We start from the raw sequence: 21,815 nt of genomic DNA, 5'->3' as shown, positions 1-21,815 counted from the left end.
CCTTAGCTAGGATCATCTTCCAACCGTAAAGCTCACAGATATATTAAGTTGGAAGACATAAATCCCTCATGAGCAGAGCCATCATTACCTACCCTGCTACTTCCTGCACCAACAATCACCACCCAAATTATACACAAAACAAGAACGCTATGAACAGCATGACCACAATGCAACAGACCCACAGGAGGAAAGCGAAATCTGCGGGGGGCGGGGGATAAGGCAGAGGAAAAGAACAATGTCAAGAGTGGGGTAAGAGATGAGATGGAGGAAGGGACAGAGCTCAGAGTGAAAAGCCTGAGTTCCTAGTCTTCTTCCTGCTTCCCTTCACCCAGAGTATGCCCTACTTCATGAGATTGTGTATAAACAGACGAACATTGTGCAGCAGGGCATCTAAGACAGAATCAGGTCCCATTCCAATACCATTTTTTAGGGTCACCCATTATCCTTAGTTTTGACCCTTGGCAGGAGTAGATGGTGGGGGTGGCAGCCTCTATCTGTGCCGTGAACAGCAAGATGGTCCAGTATGCTGAGGGACACGCCCTGTGATTATTCTCTAGAAGGGCTTATGCTGGCTGTACTTACAGGATTTGTATGAGTCAAAGGGGGTCACCAAAGTGGGAAATCAGAGAAATTACAGAAATAATGGGAATCTGATTTGCGGTAAAAAAAACTCCAAGTACCATTCAGACAACAGCAATAGTCAATGTTAGGAGAAGCAAAAAAAATCATTTAATAAAAATGTATATATGATGTAGAATTTACAATGTATAAACAAGCCATTTTGCTCACTTCTAGCATATCTGCATAGAAAAAAAAAGACTAGAAGGAAATTCTACATTTATTTTACAATTTATTCTACAATTATTTTATCTGTGTTACAGAATAAAACAATATATTTGTTTATTTACAAATTGATACTTCCTGAGTAAATACAAGCAAATGCAGGTAAAAATGGTATTTGGGAAAACTTGGCATAGTGGCTCATGGCTGTGACCCCAGATATCTGAGAGGTCGGGATGAAGTGGACTGATTCAGGCCCAGCCTGGGCAAAAAGTTAGTGACGGCACATCGCAATCAATAAGCTGGGTATAGTGGCACAGACCCGTGATCTGGCTACTTAGGAATCCAGAGGAGATAAGAGGATGGCAGTCTGAGGCTTCCTTGGTCAAAAACATGAAAGCCCACTTAAAAAATAACTAAGGCATAAAATTGCTAGGGACCATGGGTAAGTGGTAAAGTACCTGCCTATCAAGTGCGGGAGAGTCCTGAGTTCAAACCCCAGTAGTACCAAGCCTAACTGAAGGAAAGGAAAAGAATAAAATATATACATTAAAGATTTTTAAAGCTAACAGAGCCCTTAGAAGTGGCCTTATGTAACAAGTTCCACTGATATATCTTCATTTCATAGGTATAGTGTTGTTTGTGGCTCAGTTGTAATCCTGTAGAATTACAACTTCTGGACAAGTAGCTCCCCCATGGCCAAAGCTCAGAACCTCTGATGTGTATGGCATACACTGCTCAGAGGCTATCATGGGGTCCTGGAGTGAGGGCCTACGTATCGTCACGAGGAAATACTCCATAAGGAAGAAGTGAGCTTGACTGTGTACACCTACACTTCGCACTGAGTAAATATTTGCCTGGAGCCCTATCACAGCTTTATGAGGTGCAAACAACCCGGTTGCTAAAGGAGCTGTGGTGACTTCACCCACCAGAGCTACTGGATGGAAGGCCTGGGTACAAAGTTTCCTCTCTCTACTGGATACCATTCTGCATCGAGCACCCTCAGCGATAAGCATGCATCACAAGGCATCTCTGTCCACATGGTGTAGAGCAACCATAATGGCACTGAGCTTTCACTCCACCATGCCACATTGCGTTAGAATGACATTTAGTCAGTTCATAGATCATTCACAGGGAAAACTCTTTTTGAAAGCCATCATAGCTAAAGGCTTTAAAGGCTTTTTTATTACTACTACTACTACTACTACTGTTACTACTACTACTGTTACTACTTACAAGGATTTGTTAGAAGCACTCTAACATCAGAAAGATCAGTTCTGAGAGCTTTTGCTTCTTCAAACAGTCCATGCTTCTCTGTACAGGTGTACATAAGAGTCTTGGTCACACAGAAGTGACTTCCTGTTTCAAACCTCTTGTTTTCTTGGTAGAGGTTGAGAAAGAGTCCTAAGAACAAGGCAGCAAAGAAGGACCTGCCACAGGTGGTGACATCAAAGAACCATTTTTCAGGTATTGATTTTGTTGACCTTAGCTTTCTAAAGGAAGGGCAGGGCAAGAGGAGAGGGGTAGATGAATTGGAGGGGGGAGAAATTCAGTCAAAAATTCATGTATATACCACAAAATTAAGAGAAGCAAGGGAAGGGGTGGGAATGAAGTGGGGGTCAGAATGTAGAAGGGATGATGCTGATCAAGATGCATCGTGTTCATATACTGTTTGTTTTATGATACCTCCTTTGTACAATCAGTAAAAATAATATTTTTTTTAAAAAAAGAACCACTTTTCAGATAAGCAAAGGCCCACCGCTCATCCAGAAGGGGTAGTTCACTGCTAGCCCAAAGTGCTAACCAGAAACAGAACACTTGAGTCTACGGTAACCTTGTGGGTGGAAGAGAGCACTCAGGATAACGTCACTCTCCACGTCATTCTCCTGGATTAAGCGTCAAGAACAGTAATAAACTTACAGTGAGAACCTGAAAGTAGTCATGGGGATTTAGGGCAAAGCCTAGAGCATGCAGAGGCACCGTGGCAGGGAGCCTGAGAATGTGCCTGGTAAGAGTGCACATGCTGATGCTGGGAAGAATTCCTGGTAGAAGAAGCCAGAGCAGAAATGTAGGAGGAGAACTGGACTGGAAAGCACTGCAACCCAAGGTAACCCAGGTAGAAAAATATTCCCCTGAGAGAATAGTTCTTTCACCGACGAGGAGGCTGAGATGTAGATGTTTAAATATGCTGAATTCTTCAATATTTTAAGCTTTTAAAGAAAGCACAGGATGTGCTGTAGCAATCTCTCACATTAATTCTGTCAATCAAAACAAAGATACCTTAAAGGGATTAAGAATCAAAAATTATGTAGCCTATAACTCAGATATTCAAGTCCCCAAACTTAACCCAAACTTACAAAGAAAAACAAAAACAAAACCATCATCACACCACCATCACCACCACCCCAACAACAAAATGCTAGATTATCTGAAGATACACCCAGCATTGTGTTCCATGACAGCAAAAATAAAAACACATATGTGATACTACTGCCAATGGGGGAAGGTTAGACTAAGTAAGAGTAGAATGAGACATCTGAAATATTATCTCCTTTAGAAATGATAGCATGAAGATACAAAGAGAAAAGTAAAATACAATTTTAGCTGGCACCAGTGGCTCATGTCTGTAATCCTAGCTACTCAAGAGGGTGAGATCTGAGAGTCCCAGTTTGAAAGACAACACAGGCAGGAAAGTCCATGAGACTTTACTTCAAACACCAAAAAGCCGGAAGTGGAGCTGTGGCTCAAGTGGTAGGATGCTAGCACAAAAGCTCAGAGACAGCACCCAGGCCCTAAGTTCAAGCCCCAGAGCTGGCATAAACAAGCCAATAAATAATTGAATATTTCAAAAGTGAACGTTCACAGTGGGGACAAATATAATCAGAATAGTCAGTGATCCAGAGTTGCAGGTAGTTGAGATCATCCAGATCGAGAATGGCCAAGCTGAAGGAGAGTCTCTGGCTTGATATAGAAGAGTTTTATCCAGAAATCCTAAGGGGAGAGACAAGGGCCATGAACAAGAAAAGATGCTGATCTTCCTTCAAACAGAAAGGGCTTAACTGCAGCACTTACTAAACCCTAGGAAGGCTGCAAACAAGGATCGTCTGATAAAACCCTAAAGGAGAGAAATCCAAAGGGATTTGCAGACAAAAAATTGATTTTGATATACTGAGTATTGTACATACACTTATTTGAATTAGGAAAGGAAGGAGAACAACAAAACGGTGAGACAAAGGACAAAGAGTGAACCAATGCAACAGCGATACTCACAAGACAATGTGTTGGAAATGAACTGTACAACTTTCGGGGGGGGGGGGGGGCTTGGGCAGGGAGGTAAAGTGGGAGAAAAAATGAGGGAGCAGGTAACAAGTTTGACAAGTAATGTACTCACTACCTTATGTATGTAACTAACTCCTCTATTAAAATTAGAAATTAAAAAAACCTAAAAAACAAAAAACAACAACAAAAAGCACGCTCTCTTTCAGGGAAATCATACAAGAGCCTTCTTAGCTTGGAAATCTTTACAAGGGTCTATTTAGTTCAGAAATTTGACCCGGCTCCCTGAAGAACATGAAAATGAACTATGCTCCCTGATAAGCAGGAGAGCAACAATGAAGCACAGCGATTAATTGCACCACACCCTTCACCACCCCCAACTTTCAGATGAGAAAACTCAGATCTCCAAAGGTGGCACCAAAGCTGGGCGCTGGTGGCTCACACCTGTACTCCTAGCTACTCAGGAGGCTGAGATCTGAGGAATGTAGCCCAGGCAGGAAAGATCTGAGGATTCCAGCCCAGGCAGGAAAGTCCATAAAACTCATCTCTAATTAACCATCAAAAAAAAAAAGCTAAATTAGAGCTGTGTCTCAAGTGGTAGAGCACTAGCCTTGAGCAAAATAGATCAGGGACAGCTCCAGGCTCTGAGTTCAAGCCCCAGGCCTGGCGCGCACGCACACACACACACACACACACACACACACACACACACACACACACACACACACACACACACACACACACACACACACGGTACCAACTAATTTCCCAAGATCACAACTAGTTCATGGCAGTACCAAGAATAGCATCCTCTTCTTTCCCTACCAGTCCAGCAGTTTTATATAATGGCACACTTTCACATCAACCATACATAGAAGACCTCGCACTTCTACCATACCTAAATTAACCTTAAAATAACACCTTTCACTATATATGCTACTGCTACATTTATTTTTAGACAGGGAAGTTGAAGAATACCAAAAAAGAAGGAACATCACTGCTGTTTAAAGTTAAATACAACAAGACCACTTATGGCTTACATACCATATCTACCTATATGGTTTTAGCCTATTTTCATAGTTGGTAGATATTTTATAATACAGTTTATCTAACTCATTGAACCAATACATATGATTTTGTTTTGTTTAGAGTTCTAGCCAAGTCCTTAGGGCTCTTTCTTAAGTTAGGAAAAACCTGATTACCAGCCACTGGGACTTCTTTGCAGGCCAACTGTCACTCAGTCATTACCTGTGCTATGGCATATGCATACAATCAGGGTTGACTTCATCTAATTACTAACCAACATTTCTCCTCATGCTTGTACAGAAGCCCGTGAGATTTCTTTTTTTGCCACATTCTCCAATATCTCTAACATTCTCCCAATCAAGAAACCCCAAGTAGAAAAATATGTTGTACTGATCATAGCTTTATAAATTTATGCTGCTATCTTACAATGAAGGCAGTCTCTCCCATAATCTCACAAATTATTTGATGGCCTTCTCAGAATTTTTTCATGGGAGCCTTTTTCTGTATTACTAGTTTTAGAAATGGGCCTTCTTCAAGCACCAGACAACAATATCCACATGTCTCAGGTCTTCTGGAATTTCATTCTATAATCATGGCAGTCACTCAGAAATAATATCTTCTAATTAACTGTTCAATACCACAAGATCAAATGTTGTAGGGCCCACAGATATGAACTTACTTAAATGACCAGAATATTATTTTGCTATCTTCTTAATAATGCCCCTTCCATTTGGAAGATTAATAATCCTTTTTTTTTTGTCGGTGGTGGGGCCTGAACTCTGGGCCTGGGCGCTGTCCCTCAGCTCTTCAGCTCAAGGCTAGTGCTCTACCACTTGAGCCACAGTGCCACTTCCAGCTTTTTCTGCTTATGTGGTGCTGAGGAATCGAACCCAGGGCCTCATGCATGCGAGGCAAGCACAATACCACTGAACCATCTTCCCAGCCCCTAATACTCCTTCTTAATAATTCCTTTTCCATTTTGAAGATCATCTCATGGATGGAGGACTGAAAATAATTAACCTAGGTCTGTACAGATTATCTGTTAACAGCCTTACTCTTTGCCTACATTAGCAGTAATCTACTCCTGTCTCCATACTTCTAGCTACTGCTAAACCAACAAGTAAAACAAACAAAAATACTCTCTCAAAATGCAAGAGATCACCAAACACATATACCTTAATGCAAAAACTCAACCTAGCCAACAAGGAAATTAAAGTTACATAATAAAGAAATATCACTTTCTGCCATATTGTGGAAACACACACCTTTAAAGTAACAAAAACTCAGATGGGTAAGGATATAGGGAAAAGGACACACTAACATGTCTATTGATAGTATAGCTATATCTTTGGAGAGTATAACTTTTTTTCCAGGAACCCTATAGCTGAGTACTTACCTTAAGGAATGTGTCTAAAGAAGAAAATCAAGATATACAAATATAGGAGATATAATATCATCCCAGCCCCAAACAAGATGCAATGCAATGTACGTATGTACCATTTGGAACAGTTAAACAAACTAAAATACTATGGTAAACCAAGAAATGTTTTCCAATAGATATCCACATCCTATTCCCCAAAATACATCTTTAAACGTTCCCTTTGATGGTAAGAGGAACTCCGATGAGAGGAAGGAAAGCTCTTGAGAAGGGAGAGTATCCTGTATTCTCATGTGAGCCTGTGATCTAGAATCTGCCTTAAATGAAAGCAAGGAGAGTCTAAGGCTGAGGAGGGATGAGATGGGGGGGAGAGGGGCGCAGAAAGTGTAGACATGAAAATGTTCTTAGGCTTTAAAGACGGGGAGGGGCCATGAGTCAAGGAATGAGGGAGACTTCTAGATGGTGGGTAAAGCAAGGAAACAGATTCTCCACCTCCGGAAGGAACACAGCTTGGCGAACCTCACTGTGTTAGAACTTCTGACTTCCAGAACTGTAAGATAATAAATCTGCGTCCTTTGAAGGTACCAAATTTGTTTAAAAAAATTTTTTTTTACAGAGGCAAGAGGAAATGAACACACAAGCATTTTTCAGTGATTGAACATTATAAAGAACTGTAAAAGGAAATTACTAAAATATGCTGACAGCAAGTGGTATGCACACAATCATTAAAATGTGAAATATATAATAAGCAAACAGATTAAAACCAAAGTATACTCATATATTCAAAGACCTCTTTACTGGGCTTCTTGCTTCTACTTTTATTTTACCATACAAAAAGTCCATAGCAGTTCTCAGATGTACAATCAAGTTCCTTCATTCTTCTGTTCAGCAGTCTTTAATAGCTCCTATGTATTCATCAAATAAGACCAAGGCTCAGTCCACCCGCAGCAGTACAAAGCTCTGGAGATACTCCTCATTTGTTCTTTCATTGAGTAGCTCCCTGCCTCGGCATCTGGTTGCCTCATCTGTCCTATCTCTTTGCCCTGATGACTCTACTCCAGCCTCACTGGCTAACTTGCTTTCTGGCATACACCAAATTCACCTCCCGTTTAGGCCTTTGCCTTCTTTGTTTCCCCAAACACTTTTCATCAAGGTCTCTCCCTAGTTGCCATCTACTCTCTTCTCAAATATCACTTTATCACTGGGGCTTCTCTCACTACCTTCTAGAAATAACTATCTATTGCCTAACCCCAGAACTCTCCATGCCCCTGCCTTACTTTTCTCTATAGCATGAATTACCACCAGATATACTGGGGGCAGGGGGCAGGACAGGGGTGGGGGTGGAGAAGATATCTAGTTGGCACTCATTTTCCTAAATTTGGATGTAGATGTAAATTCCATGAGAACACAAATGTCAGCAGCTTTGTTAACTCCCAGAGCTTAAACAAGTTTACACAGGGAGAGTTAAATCGAAATCTACTTAGTTGTCAGGCCTAGAGACACAAAGATTGCATGTTTTGTCTCATATGTGGAAGTTAGAATTAGTATGTAATTATATAACTAAATACCTTGGGTGGTATTAGTTGAAATACAGTAGACTTAGGGGAGAACTCAAACATTATAATTGCTTAGACAGGCAAAATCACAGTTCAACAAAATAACTACTAGGAAAGGGGTACTTGAAAGGGGCGGGGTGAAGGCGAATTGGGTAAATGAATGAAGAGAAGAAGCAGGGAAAATGCAGTTAAGAATTCAATGTTCATCCTAGAAACTAAAAAAATGAGAGAAGGGATGGGCTGGAAGGGATGGGTGAGAATGTTGAAAGGGTGACACTGATCAAGATGCACTGTGTCCATCAACTGCTTTGTTAAATGGCAACTCCTTTGTACAACTACTTAAAGAGGATAAAAATTGAAGAAATCAAAGCCCAAATGATTTCAAACAATTGTGTTCAGAGAAAGGAAAAGAGCTTCCATTCTAATATAACTGCTATATGGACACACCATATGACTTCCTTTAGAAGAATTATGAAACTGCTTTAAGAAATCAGCAGCTAAAGATATGGAACCAACCCAGATGCCCCTCAGTAGATGAATGGATCAAGAAAATGTGGTATATATACACAATGGAATTCTGTGCCTCCATCAGAAAGAATGACATTGCCCCATTTGTTAGGAAATGTAAAGACTTGGAAAAAATTACATCAAGTCAAGTAAGCCAGGCCCAAAGAAACATAGGTCCCATGGTTTCCCTTATTTGCAATAACTAGTATATATCTGAGACAAGCAGAAAAGGTCAAAAGCTATGTACATATAACCAGAAAAGATAATGTTAAGTGAAATGAATCCCCAAATAGGGACAGAAATGTTTTTTTCTTGCTTGCTATTGTTTTTAATGTACTTATAATGTACTATGTGATTTTTTGTTTCTTTGTATGTTCCTCCCCCACGGTATAACCCCTATTTTCACTGTATTTGATTCTGGTGCCCTGCATCTTGTATATACACTTTTCTAATTTGGGGAGGGGAAGGGAAAAAACAAAATGCTTAAATAGGGATACAGGTTGACCCATTGTCACAATGAGATATACAAGACACTATGATGAAAATGAACTTTACAACTTGGGGGGAGGGAGGGAGTAGTTAGGATAGGTGGAGGCGAGGAAAGGGATGATAAGGGAAAACAAAGGAGGAGGTAACAATGCTCCATAGGAAATGTATTCATTACCTTACTCATGTAACAGCAACCCCTCTGTACACTATTTTTACAATAAAACAGTATTTTTTTAAAAACAAGGAAGCTAGTAACTTCTGATGATGATATTTTTAGAAATTCTCAGTCCGCTCTTAAGTCTTTTTATTTTTATTTTCTGTGCATGACTTTTAAAAACCCGAATTAACCATCTTTTGCCCTCTGAAGCCACACGAGCTCTTTCAGGTTTGATCTCCCTATCTCTCTTATGAAATTTCATCATACTTGTATTATCAGAATTTCCTGTTTCAGAAACTCTTCTGGGCCACATATTCCTTTAAAGCTGTAAGATCTGTTGGATTTTCATCACTGTTTTTAAACCTTCTCTCTTAAAGCTTTGGATTTTCTTGATAATCACAAATCCCAAGGGATCTGAGAGAGAGAGAGGAAATACACTACATGAGCCAAAATCCTCTTGTAGTGTTAGAAAGTAATAAGGTGCTCAACAAACTCCCTTAATCACAAGGGTTTGTCAAGGAACATGGGAACCAACCCAGAAAGCAAACAGAATAATTTCCCAGTGAAGGAATACTTTTAGTAAGACAAATAAAAGAACATTAGATTATAATCTAGTATAAAGTAAGTTGGTAGTGACATAAGAGACAGTGTAAGTAAATGGGGAAGGTAGAAAAACTTCACATGCAGAACCTCACATAATTTTATAGATACTCCACCCTGAGTGACAAAGGATGTAACTTCCCACTTCTTTCATGTGTGTGCACATGCGTGCTGCACAGTGACTTCTCTCCATAACTGGCAGTGTGAAAGGGAAGGAAAGAAGAAATGTAACTTCACCGTGGAAAAGGCTGATAAACATTACTTCAGCCAGATAATCCAGCTCAGCACGGAGAGGGGTCAGTCCTATTGATGGTTTTGCACATGATAGGATGTGATCCGGATATTTGATCTCTCCAAAGCGTATTATTCTACTCTAATGATTACGGGGGGGTGGGAGGGGGACAAAACCAGACAAATTCTAATTGAAGGGCTTTCTACAAAACACCCAAGACTATTTCTCAAAAACTGCCTAAGTCATCAAAATCAAGGGAAATCTGTCACACAAGGGAATGTAAGAAAATGTGGGACAGGCTCTTGGGAGCAACAGTAAAAGCCTGAATCAAATCAGCTCAAGAACGGAAACAGCTGTGCTACTGGATGTGAAATATCAAGTATTCTCCTTAGCATTCAACTTGTGGGTAGGGACAGGTGTATGTGTTGGGGGTGCGGGGGGGGGGGGGGGAGGGGGAGGGAACTGGAGAAAAGTGGAAATGATGGAAAGGGTAACATTGTCCAAGAAAGAAATGTACTCATTACCTGATTTATGAAGTGGTAACCCCTTTGTACATCTTAATAATAATAATAATAATGATAAAATTATGTTAAAAAATAGAATTCTCTGTTCTGTGCTGTCCTCTGTAGTTTGGACTGGGAGTGTCCTCCAATGCCCTTGTGTTAAAATCTGTAGTGGTACAACCCTTAGGAGGTGGGGCCTCCCAGAAGGAAGATAGCTCACTAGGAAAGTATCCCTAAAGGGACTCCAGCATCTTCTTCTTTACATGATTAGCTTCCTGGCTACCATGACAAATGCAGCCTCCTCCACCATGCACTACCATCACACAAAGACAGCCATCCAACTGAGCCCTTATAAGTCTTCCTTGTTTAAGCTAGATTTTTCTCCAGCATTTTGACAAAGCAACAGAAAGCTGGCTACCACATCTTCCAAATGTGAACAATGTTCTAACGTGAAAAGGTTGCTAAAAAAAAATTCAAGAGATCATGATCACTGTCTTCAAAGGCTTCTCCACTTTCCACACTATAAAGTAATGCTTTCCTAATGGCCAGTGTTAACTCTACTATAACAACTTCTTTTGTTGTGTTTCAATGGACAAAAATAGACCAAGTGGCATAAGTGGGACTGTTCTTTCTCTAGCCAGCAGGAACTAAGATGGTCACCTCCTATTGCCTTTTCCAGTTTTGAAGTTCGTATCAACAAGGTATCAGCCTTCAACCTCCATCTGTCTAGTTGGCAGAAGATTCCCACAACAATTGAACAGATGGGCTACTTTTCTTCCCTCTTTTAACCCCATCAAATCCTCTGCAGAATGCCCCTTCCAACCAACAGCAGATTTGTTTGTTTGTTTTGCTGTGCTGATCCTAGGGCTTGAACTTAGGATCTGGGCCCTGTCCCTGACCTTCTTTTGCTCAAGGTTAGTGCTATATCACTGGAACCACAGCACCGCTTCTGGCTTTTTCTCAGTAGTATCTTGGAGATAAGAGTTTCATGGACTTACCTGGCTGGGTTGGCTTTGAGCCATGATCTTCAGATCTCAGCATCCTGAGTAGTTAGGATTTATAGGCATGAGCCAACAGTGTCTGACTCCAACAGTGGATTTATAGACAGGTAAGTTCTTTCTCTTTTTATTGATCCTACTATCTTTCTTTTCTCTCACAGCTATCTTCATCCCTGAGAGTACCAGCGTCATGTGAAGCCAAAGGAGCAAGAGTTGGTTATTACATTAAGGAACAGAAAAGGTGTAAGGAAAAAGCAGGAGGATTTTTGTACATTCTAGAGTCATCCACCTGCTACCACCTGCCCTACTTAAGCAGCAGAGATATGCTGGATGTAGTTTTGAGCCTTTGTTCTTGACCTTCCCTTTCAGCTAAGACTTCTTCCCTTTCCTGTTGTTTCCCCTAGCTTCATTAACTCTGTGCATCTCCCACCCAGGAGAAGAAGAGGCCTTTCCCTTCTTTAACCTAAAAAACAAACAACAACGAAGAGCCGTCTTACTTTTCTGCATTCGCAGCACTGTGGGTGGAGCGCCTGAGCATTTCTTCACAACTACACTGGAAGGTCTTTAATGAGGTGGACCTCTGTGTATCTTGTGCTTTGATCAGCCAAGTTTGCTAGTAAACATTAGCAAATATTTGTACCTGCCATTCAATGTTTAATTGGATGAAGAGGGAACATATAATCCCGTGTTGTAGCTGAAAACATTAAGGGATAAACTAGGACGGTTGAGTGACTTTCCTGTCGTCAACTGGAAGTTGCAGAGCCAGGATCTAAGCACCAGATTCAAGTTCCTAATCACCTCTGTCCTTCCCACTACTCCCAATACATACTTGCTAGTTAAATACTACCCCTTACGCTTAGGTGGACATGCTAAATTGTAAGCCCCTGTTATACCTTTTGATGTTCAGAAAAATATGAAATTAAACACAGTTATCCCTTACAGAGTCTAGGTTTTTTAAGTGATGAGTTGAGAAGAAAATTAAAAGAAAAAACTCTTGGTCTGTGTACAAACTGGTAATATTTTTATTCAATGGTCCCACCCAAAGTCTAAAAGACACCATTTGGATACTCAGGATAGCACTTTACAATTTTATTTAGGTTGCTAGCACCAAGGGTTTACACCTATAATCCTAGCAACTCAGGAGGCTGAGATCTGAGGATCATGGTTTGAAGCCAGCCCAAGCAGGAAAGCCCATGAGGCTCTTGTCTCCAATAAACTATTAAAAAAAAAGCCCAAAGTGGAACTGTGGTTCAAGTAGTAGGGCAGTAGTCTTGAGCACAAAGCTTGGGGACAATGCCCAGGCCCTGAGTTCAAGCCCAATGCCTGGCACGCCCCCTCCTCCCCTCCCCCAAACACACACATTCTGTACTTCGCCATCATTCTTCACACTGCTTCTCATAGCAATGGACATGTAAATGCACAGAGCAAAATGTAAGGGACATAGGGACACAAGAGATTTTATCTTTCTTGCTGTTGCTTTTAATGTACCTATAATGTACTGTGTTGATTTTTTTGTGTGTTTCTTTTGTATGTTCTTCCCCCATGGTATAACCCCTGTTGTCACTGTATTTGATTCTGGTGTCCTGCATCTTGTATATACATTTATCTAATTTGGGGAGGGGAAGGGAAATAACAAAATGCTGAAATAAGGATACAGGATGACCCACTGTAACAACAGTACAAGACAACATACAAGACACTATGTTGAAAATGAACTTTACAACTTTAGGGGAGGGAGGAGTTGGGGAGGTGGGGAGGGAAGGGATGGCAGGGGAAAAACAAAGGAGGGGGTAACAATGCTTGATAGGAAATGTACTCATTACCTTACTCATGTAACTGGAACCCCTCTGTACAGTATCTTTACAATAAAAATATATATTAATTTTTTAAAAAGAACCTAGTAATATGCCTCTCCAACAACAACAAACCATGAGAAACATTTCAAATAAACAAACCTAACAATGTATCTCAAGGAACAAGAAAAACACTAACAAGCCAGGTGTGGTAATATACACTTGGACCTCAGCACACAGGAGGCTAAGATGGGAGAACCATGACTTCCTGGGAACCTCCTGACTGTGGTTGCAAGACTATGTCTCAAAATTAAAAGAAAAAGCAAGTATAAACCAAACCCCCAATTCATACAAGGAAAGAAATAGCAAAGATCAGAGCGAGCAGGGATAAATGAATCAGAGACTAAAGAAAGTCACACACACACACACACACACACACACACACACACACACACACACGATCAATGAAACAAAAAGTTTTTTGAAAAGATAAATTTTAGCTAAATTAACCAGGGAAAAAACCCACAACATACCCAAACAGACACAAAATGAATAAATGGAGCAAAACAAAACATGTGAATCTGTACAGTTCGGACCACAGACCTGGTCTAGCTGCCCTGTTCTAGGATGACCGCAGGAACACGCCAACATGCCGAGGGAGTCCCGGCGCCCAGAGCTACATGCAGCAAGGGCCTCGCAGAAATCTGCTGCTCATTTCCCACCAGCAATCTTGTGGTTCCATGGTCTGCTCCCTAGAGGATTTCTAAAAATAGGTTACCACCACCAACCCAGTTATACAACTACACGAACACTTGCAATACTTGCGGCCCATGCCTAAGTTAGAGAACCTTCTCTTCTATTTGGGGGCAAGAGGTGTCAGGTTTCTCTCAGGTGCAAAGAGTGAAAACAGGCACAAGGCCCTTTAATCTTCTTCACCATCATGATCATCATCATCATCATCGTCATCATCATTATCATCACTATTACCACACCATTAAGATGAAAGAGCTTTTTAAAAAGCCTATCTCCTCAAAAAAAAAAAAAAAAAGAAGCCAGTAATCAAGTTATAGTGTCCACTTGACTCAAGCAAAAGTTACTCAGCTTTGCCTAGGGGGCAGGCAGACCTTTCTAGTTTACTGTGTTCCTGCCAGCTCTCTCATGCTAGCTGCTACTTAGCTCTGAGCTCTCCTCGCGAGCCTTGCCCAGAAAAAACATTGGCCTCCCCTACATCTGTTAGACGTGTTAATTTATTGTCTTGCAGAACCTACCAGCTTCTGTAGGCTGCACTCAAGTCGTCTGGCTCAGCTACCAGAATGGAGACCTGTGGCTTCTTCCTTTGATCTCCTTCCTTAACCGGTGAATGAGGTCACCGTTTTGAGTCTTCAAAGAAATATGAATGAGGGCTTTAAAAGGGACTATGTCCAATCCCAGATCCCAGCAGAGCATAAATTAAAAACAGTAAGATTGAGTGGCGGTGGTTCATGCCTACAATCCTAGCTGCTCAGGAAGCTGAGATCTGAGGATCAGAGTTCAAAGATAGACTAGGCAGGAAAGTCTGTGAGATTCTTCTCTAATGAACGACCAAAAAGCCAGAAGTGGAGCTCTGACTTAAGTGGGTAGAGTTCAGTGTTGAGTTAAAAAGTTAAGGATAGCACCCAGGCCCTGAGTTCAAGACCCAGTAATGACATGTGTGCAAGCACACACACACACACACACACACACACACACACACACACACACAGAGAAATAGTAAGAGAATGGATTTACTTAAAATTTCAAATATGCCAAACCTAAATATGTAGAGATGTTACTCAGCTTACACTGGGGTTATAGCCTGAGACATTTAATACACATTTAATACACCTAACCTACCAAACTTCTTGCTTAGCCTGGTTCAGAACATTTACATCCTCCTATAAATGGTCTAACATAAAGCTTATTAATAACAAAGGACTAAGTAGCTCCAACAGTATACTGGATAAGGTACTGAAAGTGAAGTACAGAAAGGCTACATTGACATGCTTTAAAACCACAGTCAATTAGTAGAAAAATGTAAGGCAAACTACTTGTAAATCAGAGATCACCTACATAATAGCTTCAGATAATTTGAACAGTACCGTTACAGTGACAGTCAACAAGATTTTGGAGAATTCCTTTTAGGGGGAATTCTTTCTGAAGTTTGATTATTGATTCAAAAAGAACATCTTCTTCCTTCAAGGAATTTCTTTTTTTCCTTCTTTCTCTTTTCCTCTCTCCTTCCCTCCCTCCTTTCCTTTTTTATGTTTTTTATTGTAAAAAATCCTGTTCGGGGGTTACAATTACATGAGCAAGGTAATGAGTACATTTCCTATTGAGCAGTGTTGCCTCCTACTTTGTTTTTCCCTACCATCCCTTCCTTTGCCATTGCCCAACTACTCCCCCCTCTTCCCCCACGGAAGTTGTAAGGTTCATTTTCAACATAGTGTCTTGTACATCTATCTCAGTTACAATTCTCCCTCCTTTTCTCTTTCTCCTTTCTTTTTCCCTCTTTCCCTCTCTTCCTCCCCTCTCTTTCTTTCTTTCCTTCCTTCCCTCCTTCCCTTCCTCCCTTCCCTCCCTTCCTCCCTCCCTCATTCCCTCCCTCCCTCCTTCCCTTCCTTCCTTCCTTCCTTCCTTCCTTCCTTGTTTTCTTTTGCCAGTTGTAGGCTTGAACCACCAGCACCTGGCTTCTTCAAGGAATTTCAAACCCAACAGGGAGTGTATGATATGCCTACAAATGTCTGCAAATGCTAACCCCATTAAGAGAGGCATAGGTAAAACACTATCTCTAGCTCCTATTTATTTCAGCGGCATGGGAAGGATTTCAGGCAAAACTACCTGGCGAGTGAAGCACAGGAGCCCTGAGGAGAGGGTGAAGGTGGCAATGCAGGATTCCCAGGAAGTGGAAAGTAGCTGAAAGCTGAAAATCCTTCCCGTGATCCTCTGCCTTCCAGATTATAAAAAGAATTGTAGCAGCCGGGGGCTGGTGGCTCATTCCTTTAATCCTAGCTACTCAGGAGGCTGAGATCTGAGGATTGCAGTTCAAAGCCAGCCTGGGCAGAAAAGTCCCCATGAGACCCTAAGCAAAATAGCTTAGGGACAGCACCCAGGACCTGAGTTCAAGTCCCATGACCAAAAAAAGGGGGGGGGGAGGAAGAGGGTGTTACAGCTTGCTCACTATAATATACTTCTCAAAATACAGTTGGAAAAAAGAAAACTACAAAGTATTTTTAAGGTGTAGCCCTCACATTTTATTGCTTTCTAAATCATGACTGTCAGGCGCACGTAGGTTACTTCATGTCATGTGATTGCCCTGTACACTAGTCTGTCAAAAGTAGATAGAAAAACAATCAGACATTATAGCCTAAACGCTGGCTTTTGACCCTAACTCTGGCAACAGAGAATACTTAGGCCACCCTTGTTTTAATTGTGTTAACTTTCCTAATCACTTGTGCTTGCAAGACCATCCTTGTAAACATTTTGAGGGCCAAGGACCTCAAGTTTGTTTTTGCAATTGCTTTCTCCCCCAGCCCCTCCCTTTGCTGCAGACACCAAACAAGAAACTCTGCAAAGAAAAAGGGCAAGGAAATAGCATTTACTTACTTCTTAGTACTTTTTTGTTTGCTTGGATTTTCCCCCCCACACCCACTCGCCCCTCACCCCTGCAATGCTAAGGATCAGATCTTGGGCCTCCAGTGCACTGTATAGGGTATCACTTGAGCTATGCCCCCCGCATTTCTGTTTGTTATTTTGTTTTGAGGTAGGGTCTCCGCATCTTTCTGGTCAAGTTGGCCTTCTGCTTCTACCTCACCAGCAGCTGGGATGAGAGGCATCTATCCCCACATCCAGTCCTCTTCATCATAGTTAATCCTCTCAGTAATTCACTCAAGTGGGCAATATTAACCTTATTTTAAAGGCCATTCTTTGCTAGGAAGACAACGAAATTGATCATCTTTGACCTACCCAGTTGTAACAATATCAACTTTGCTTCTTTCCAGTTTCCCCACAAAACATCTATATCTTATCTAGACATCAGCAATATCATAAATTGTATTGGTACCATACAGATTCATCAACCGATCCACATTCAATTGAAATCTTTTAGACACCACGTGTTCCAGAATAGCTTGTAAGATCTTTAAAGCAGTATTCAACCAAGGCATATGACCCTTGAAACCAAATTATCACATATGTTGAAAGGGATCCACAGTCTTATGCTAAAGGTGACTTTCTTCGATAGGGTGGCTAAGGAAGTGATATTTGTTTGCTTGTTAATGATTGAAGGATCAGTAAGGCTGGGCAGGTTTAACTGAGACTTTCAGGAAGTCAGTATCTTGACAGGCTCCATCTTGGGGGAATCTTTTCTTGTGAAAAGAGGAGAGATATAGGACCATCATGTTGAAATTTCTAAATTCAAAACAGCCTTGAAATCCAGGAATCCTTTTCTTATTTCCTTCTTAGTGAATGTGTATCTATACTTGGCATACACGGTAAAGGCTACCCACCCATTTCTTTGGAATTTATTGTCCTATTCTAATACCACCTGCTGTGACAAGCTCAAAGGTTGGATTTCCCAACCTAGTCCATGATCAAATTCCATTACTGTGGCTTATTGAAAGAATCTCTGCTTTGGTGGAATGTAGTTGTGTATAATATCAAAGTATTTTCCCTGTTAAAATCTGAGATATGTATAGAGATTGTGTGTGTGTGTGTGAAAATGTCATTGGATATGGGGCTGTGATAATAGAGCTGAAGTTTTCTTTAAGTAGTTTATGAATCTAAAAATAAATTTCATCTGCTGATGCAACTCACTTTTGAGGAATCAATGTTACTTCCAATAAGTCTTGAAGGGCATTTTCTAACTGGAACTATTCTTTCCTCTAGGGCGTCCCAATTTCTAGCTGTTGGCATTAAGCAATCCCCAAATGTTGTTGACTTGTGTATTATTTTCTGCAACCTATAATATTCTTTCTTTATATTAATTATAGCCTCTTACCTTCTTATTTCAGTCACATGTAACTTAATGCACAATAGAGAGGTAAACCCAATCAATTCATTCTTATTTCTATAATTGTACTTGATTATAATTTTTTTACACAATTTTTATATATTCTTCACTTACCGTCATTTTTAAAGCATTTGTCTGCAAATGATATACTGTCACTATGAGCTATTATACAGTGTAATCATTTCTCCAAATGTTAAATATTGGTTATTTGTAGCTTTGTATTATGATGCTCAGGACTATACTAATTGAAAGTTAACTGTTATATTCAAGTAGGCATCTCTCCACAGCCATGCCATCCTCCCAACTTATTATTTCAATTAATTTTTTTAACCTCTGTTACTTCAGTTGCATTTCTTAGTCATGTGCTTACTTTGGTCATTTTTATTTGTAAAACTGACCATTCTTTATTTTTTAAATTGTTTTATTTGGGAAAAGTGCTTCTTACAAAAGGGTGGCTGCAAAATACAGAGACCTCTGCAACAATGATTTCATTTTTCTTTTTTCTTAAGGTGAAAGAATAGGTGGGAGCTCAGGATAGAAGCAGAGGATGGACACATCAGGACCATCTCCCAAGTTATTTTTAGGAAACAGCAACAAAAATGCAAAGGTAAAATTTCCCACCAAGGAATTCTAACAACTTAACTTTATCCTGTCCCGTGGATCTCCATGCCCTCCCCCTTTCGTGGCGAAGAGTGACTTATGACTGCAAGTCAATTACTCCACTACAGTAAACACCTTAGAAAACAGTCTACCTGTGAAACTTGGGGGTAGGAGGCAAACACCCACAAGAAACAAACACCAAAACCTGACAACAGAACTCCTCAAATGAGGATAAGAGTTCTTCCAAAAGTGCTTGGACCAGAAAAGGTAGACCACAAACATTTAAATTAAGATGGTGCATCCAAGACCCATTCTTAACCTTGGATCATGTATAAAGATTAGTTATTACATAGTTATGTGAACTTATGTAATCTGAAATATTAACCTTCACATGTGTATATAGATGACATTTTCCCTACTACATTTTTTTAGAAACCTTACATGTTATTGAGTCTGATATGTTTTAATATAGCTGAACATGGTAGGAAATTATGTTCCTTTTATATTTGGATAAGTAGGTTAGATTAGAGATTTTTAATATATAGTATATCCTGGAAATCAACTAGGTATATTTTGTCTTAGTTAAAAGAAATTAAGGATTTACTCTTCTTCAATAATTTATTATTTCTATATTTAGTATTTCTATTACCCCCAATATTTATTCATTTTTATTTTATTTTATTTTTTATTTTTTTTTGCTGGGCGTGGGGCCTGATCTCTGGGCCTGGGCACTGTCCCTCAGCTCTTCAGCTCAAGGCTAGCGCCCTACCACTTGAGCCACAGCACTACTTCCAGCTTTTTTTGCTTATGTGGTGCTGAGGAATGGAACCTAGGGCCTCATGCATGCAAGGCAAGCACTCTACCACTGAGCTACCTTTCTAGCCCCTAACCCCAATATTTTAAATTCAAGTTAAACCTCTCTTCAAAATTCCTTAACTCTTCTATGCAACTATTACTGTGTAAGTAAGAAATACAATTTTTCATGGAGATTGAATAGATTAATGCCATTAGATGCAGGAAATGGTAACTGTGCCATGAACTGCCATCTCTATTAGCTACAACTTAACTACAGTTTCATCTAATGAGCCACCCACAGGCAAGGTGCCTATTAGAACAACGAATACAGACATTTCCACTTGTTCACAAAGGACCAGACTTTCCTAGAGATTCATTCTTCCCATCTTCACTGATTAGCAAGATGCTCCACTCTTCTCCACATACTTCCTCTTCATGAGATCCGGGACTAACTAGATATCTCTTCTCTTTACTAGGCCCTTTAATTGCTTCTCACCATATTAAAAATACAACCTGAAGTCTGGTTTATCAGGCTCTTCTTGCCTTGGTCCCATTTCTCCTCCTTCAACTTTGGACCTAATAGTTTCTTTGTAATGTCTCAAATAGGCAAACAGTCCTCTGTCCTCTTTAATAGATTTTAAAAAGTTCTCTGTGCCATAAAACATTACATTTACTCTTTTTCTGCCTGCAATGCTTTTCTCTGTATCTGCACTTTGTTTAAGTCTATGTTATACACTGAAATTCATGTTGGAATTCTTACCCCTAGGTGTAACAATAATTAGGAGGAAGAAACTTTGGAGGGTAATTAGGCCATAAAGATGGAGTTCGGATGGACAAGATTATTGCCCTTGTATAAAAGAAACATGAGAGGGCTTGCTTCTTCTCTCTCTACTCTCTGCCACGCAAGGACACAATCAGAATTGGCCATCTGCAAAACAGGAAGTGGACCTTCACCAGACACTGGATCTATCAGCATGTTAATCTTGGATTTCCTAGCCTGTTTAGACTATGAGAATAAATGACTGTTGTTAAACACACTCCATTTTCTAACAGCAATCCTAAGGACTAAAACAATTGTCCTGTGTCATCTTTTAGAGAGTAGTACTTCCCTGGCTCCCTGTCTACCACCATGGCCTTTCATTTGTTCCCATCACTGTACCATGCTAGCTAGCATCTTACATTAAATGACACCCTTATCATTTGGTCTGTCTTCTCAAACCAGAAAGAAATAATCCTAGTATTCAGAACTGTGTTATATAGCCATTCAAACAATGAACCAATCAAATCTAAATACTTCTTTAGGAGATGGCCTCCGAGAACAAATCAAGAAATCCTAGGATCAAGGAATATCCACTTAGAAATGTCACAGCCACCTTCTTGCTGTGAGTCATATAAAGTGGCCTAGTTTAGGGAGAGGGCTCCACAGCAGGAACATCTGCATTTGAACTGTTACTTGGAAACCTTGAATATCCTACTTATATCCCTGCCTCCTGGTTTCCTCATCTATATACTAGTGATAATAGTATTTACTCCAGGAGCTGCTGTGAATATGGTAAAGCAGAAAGCACAGGGGCTATAGAAAACCAATACGCGTCGAGTACTCATCAGCACTGTCATTTTAGGACCTACCTACCTTCCTTCCTTCCTTCCTTCCTTCCTTCCTTCCTCCCTTCCTTCCTCCCTCCCTTGCTTCCTTCCTTCCTTCCTTCCTTCCTTCCTTCCTTCCTTCCTCCCTCCCTCCCTTCCTTCCTTCCTCCCTCCCTTGCTTCCTTCCTTCCTTCCTTCCTTCCTTCCTTCCTTCCTTCCTTCCTTCCTTCCTCCCTCCCTCCCTCCCTTTCCTTCCTTCCTTCCTTCCTTCCCTCTCTCCCTCCCTTCCTTCCCTTCTTTCTTCCTTCCCATAGTTCTTTAATTATATACTAACTCTTTAGTATTTATTTCACAAACTTCTGTTTCTGCCCTTTGCCCATTTTTGTGATTTCATCGTTACGTTCCAGTAGCTAATCACTATGATATATTTTCACCAAGGAAATCTATGCAGAATCCAATCCAGTGCCATAGAAGTCTTCAACACTCAGCTCATCCTTTTCTTATTCTTGCCA

At 40.5% G+C, this 21,815-nt stretch overlaps 1 protein-coding gene across 2 annotated transcripts in view; it reads right to left on the bottom strand.

Annotated features, from left to right (window-relative positions):
• The window catches only part of Pip5k1b (phosphatidylinositol-4-phosphate 5-kinase type 1 beta), a 257,064-nt gene that overhangs the window by 218,720 nt on the left and 16,529 nt on the right, over nucleotides 1-21,815 (bottom strand). The gene's annotated exons all lie outside the window — the stretch shown is intronic.

The sequence above is a fragment of the Dipodomys spectabilis genome, unplaced genomic scaffold (assembly GCF_019054845.1).
Source record: "Dipodomys spectabilis isolate Male_0828 unplaced genomic scaffold, ASM1905484v1 ptg000241l, whole genome shotgun sequence".
NCBI lineage: Eukaryota > Metazoa > Chordata > Mammalia > Rodentia > Heteromyidae > Dipodomys > Dipodomys spectabilis.
This window is presented reverse-complemented; position numbering and strand designations above follow the sequence as displayed.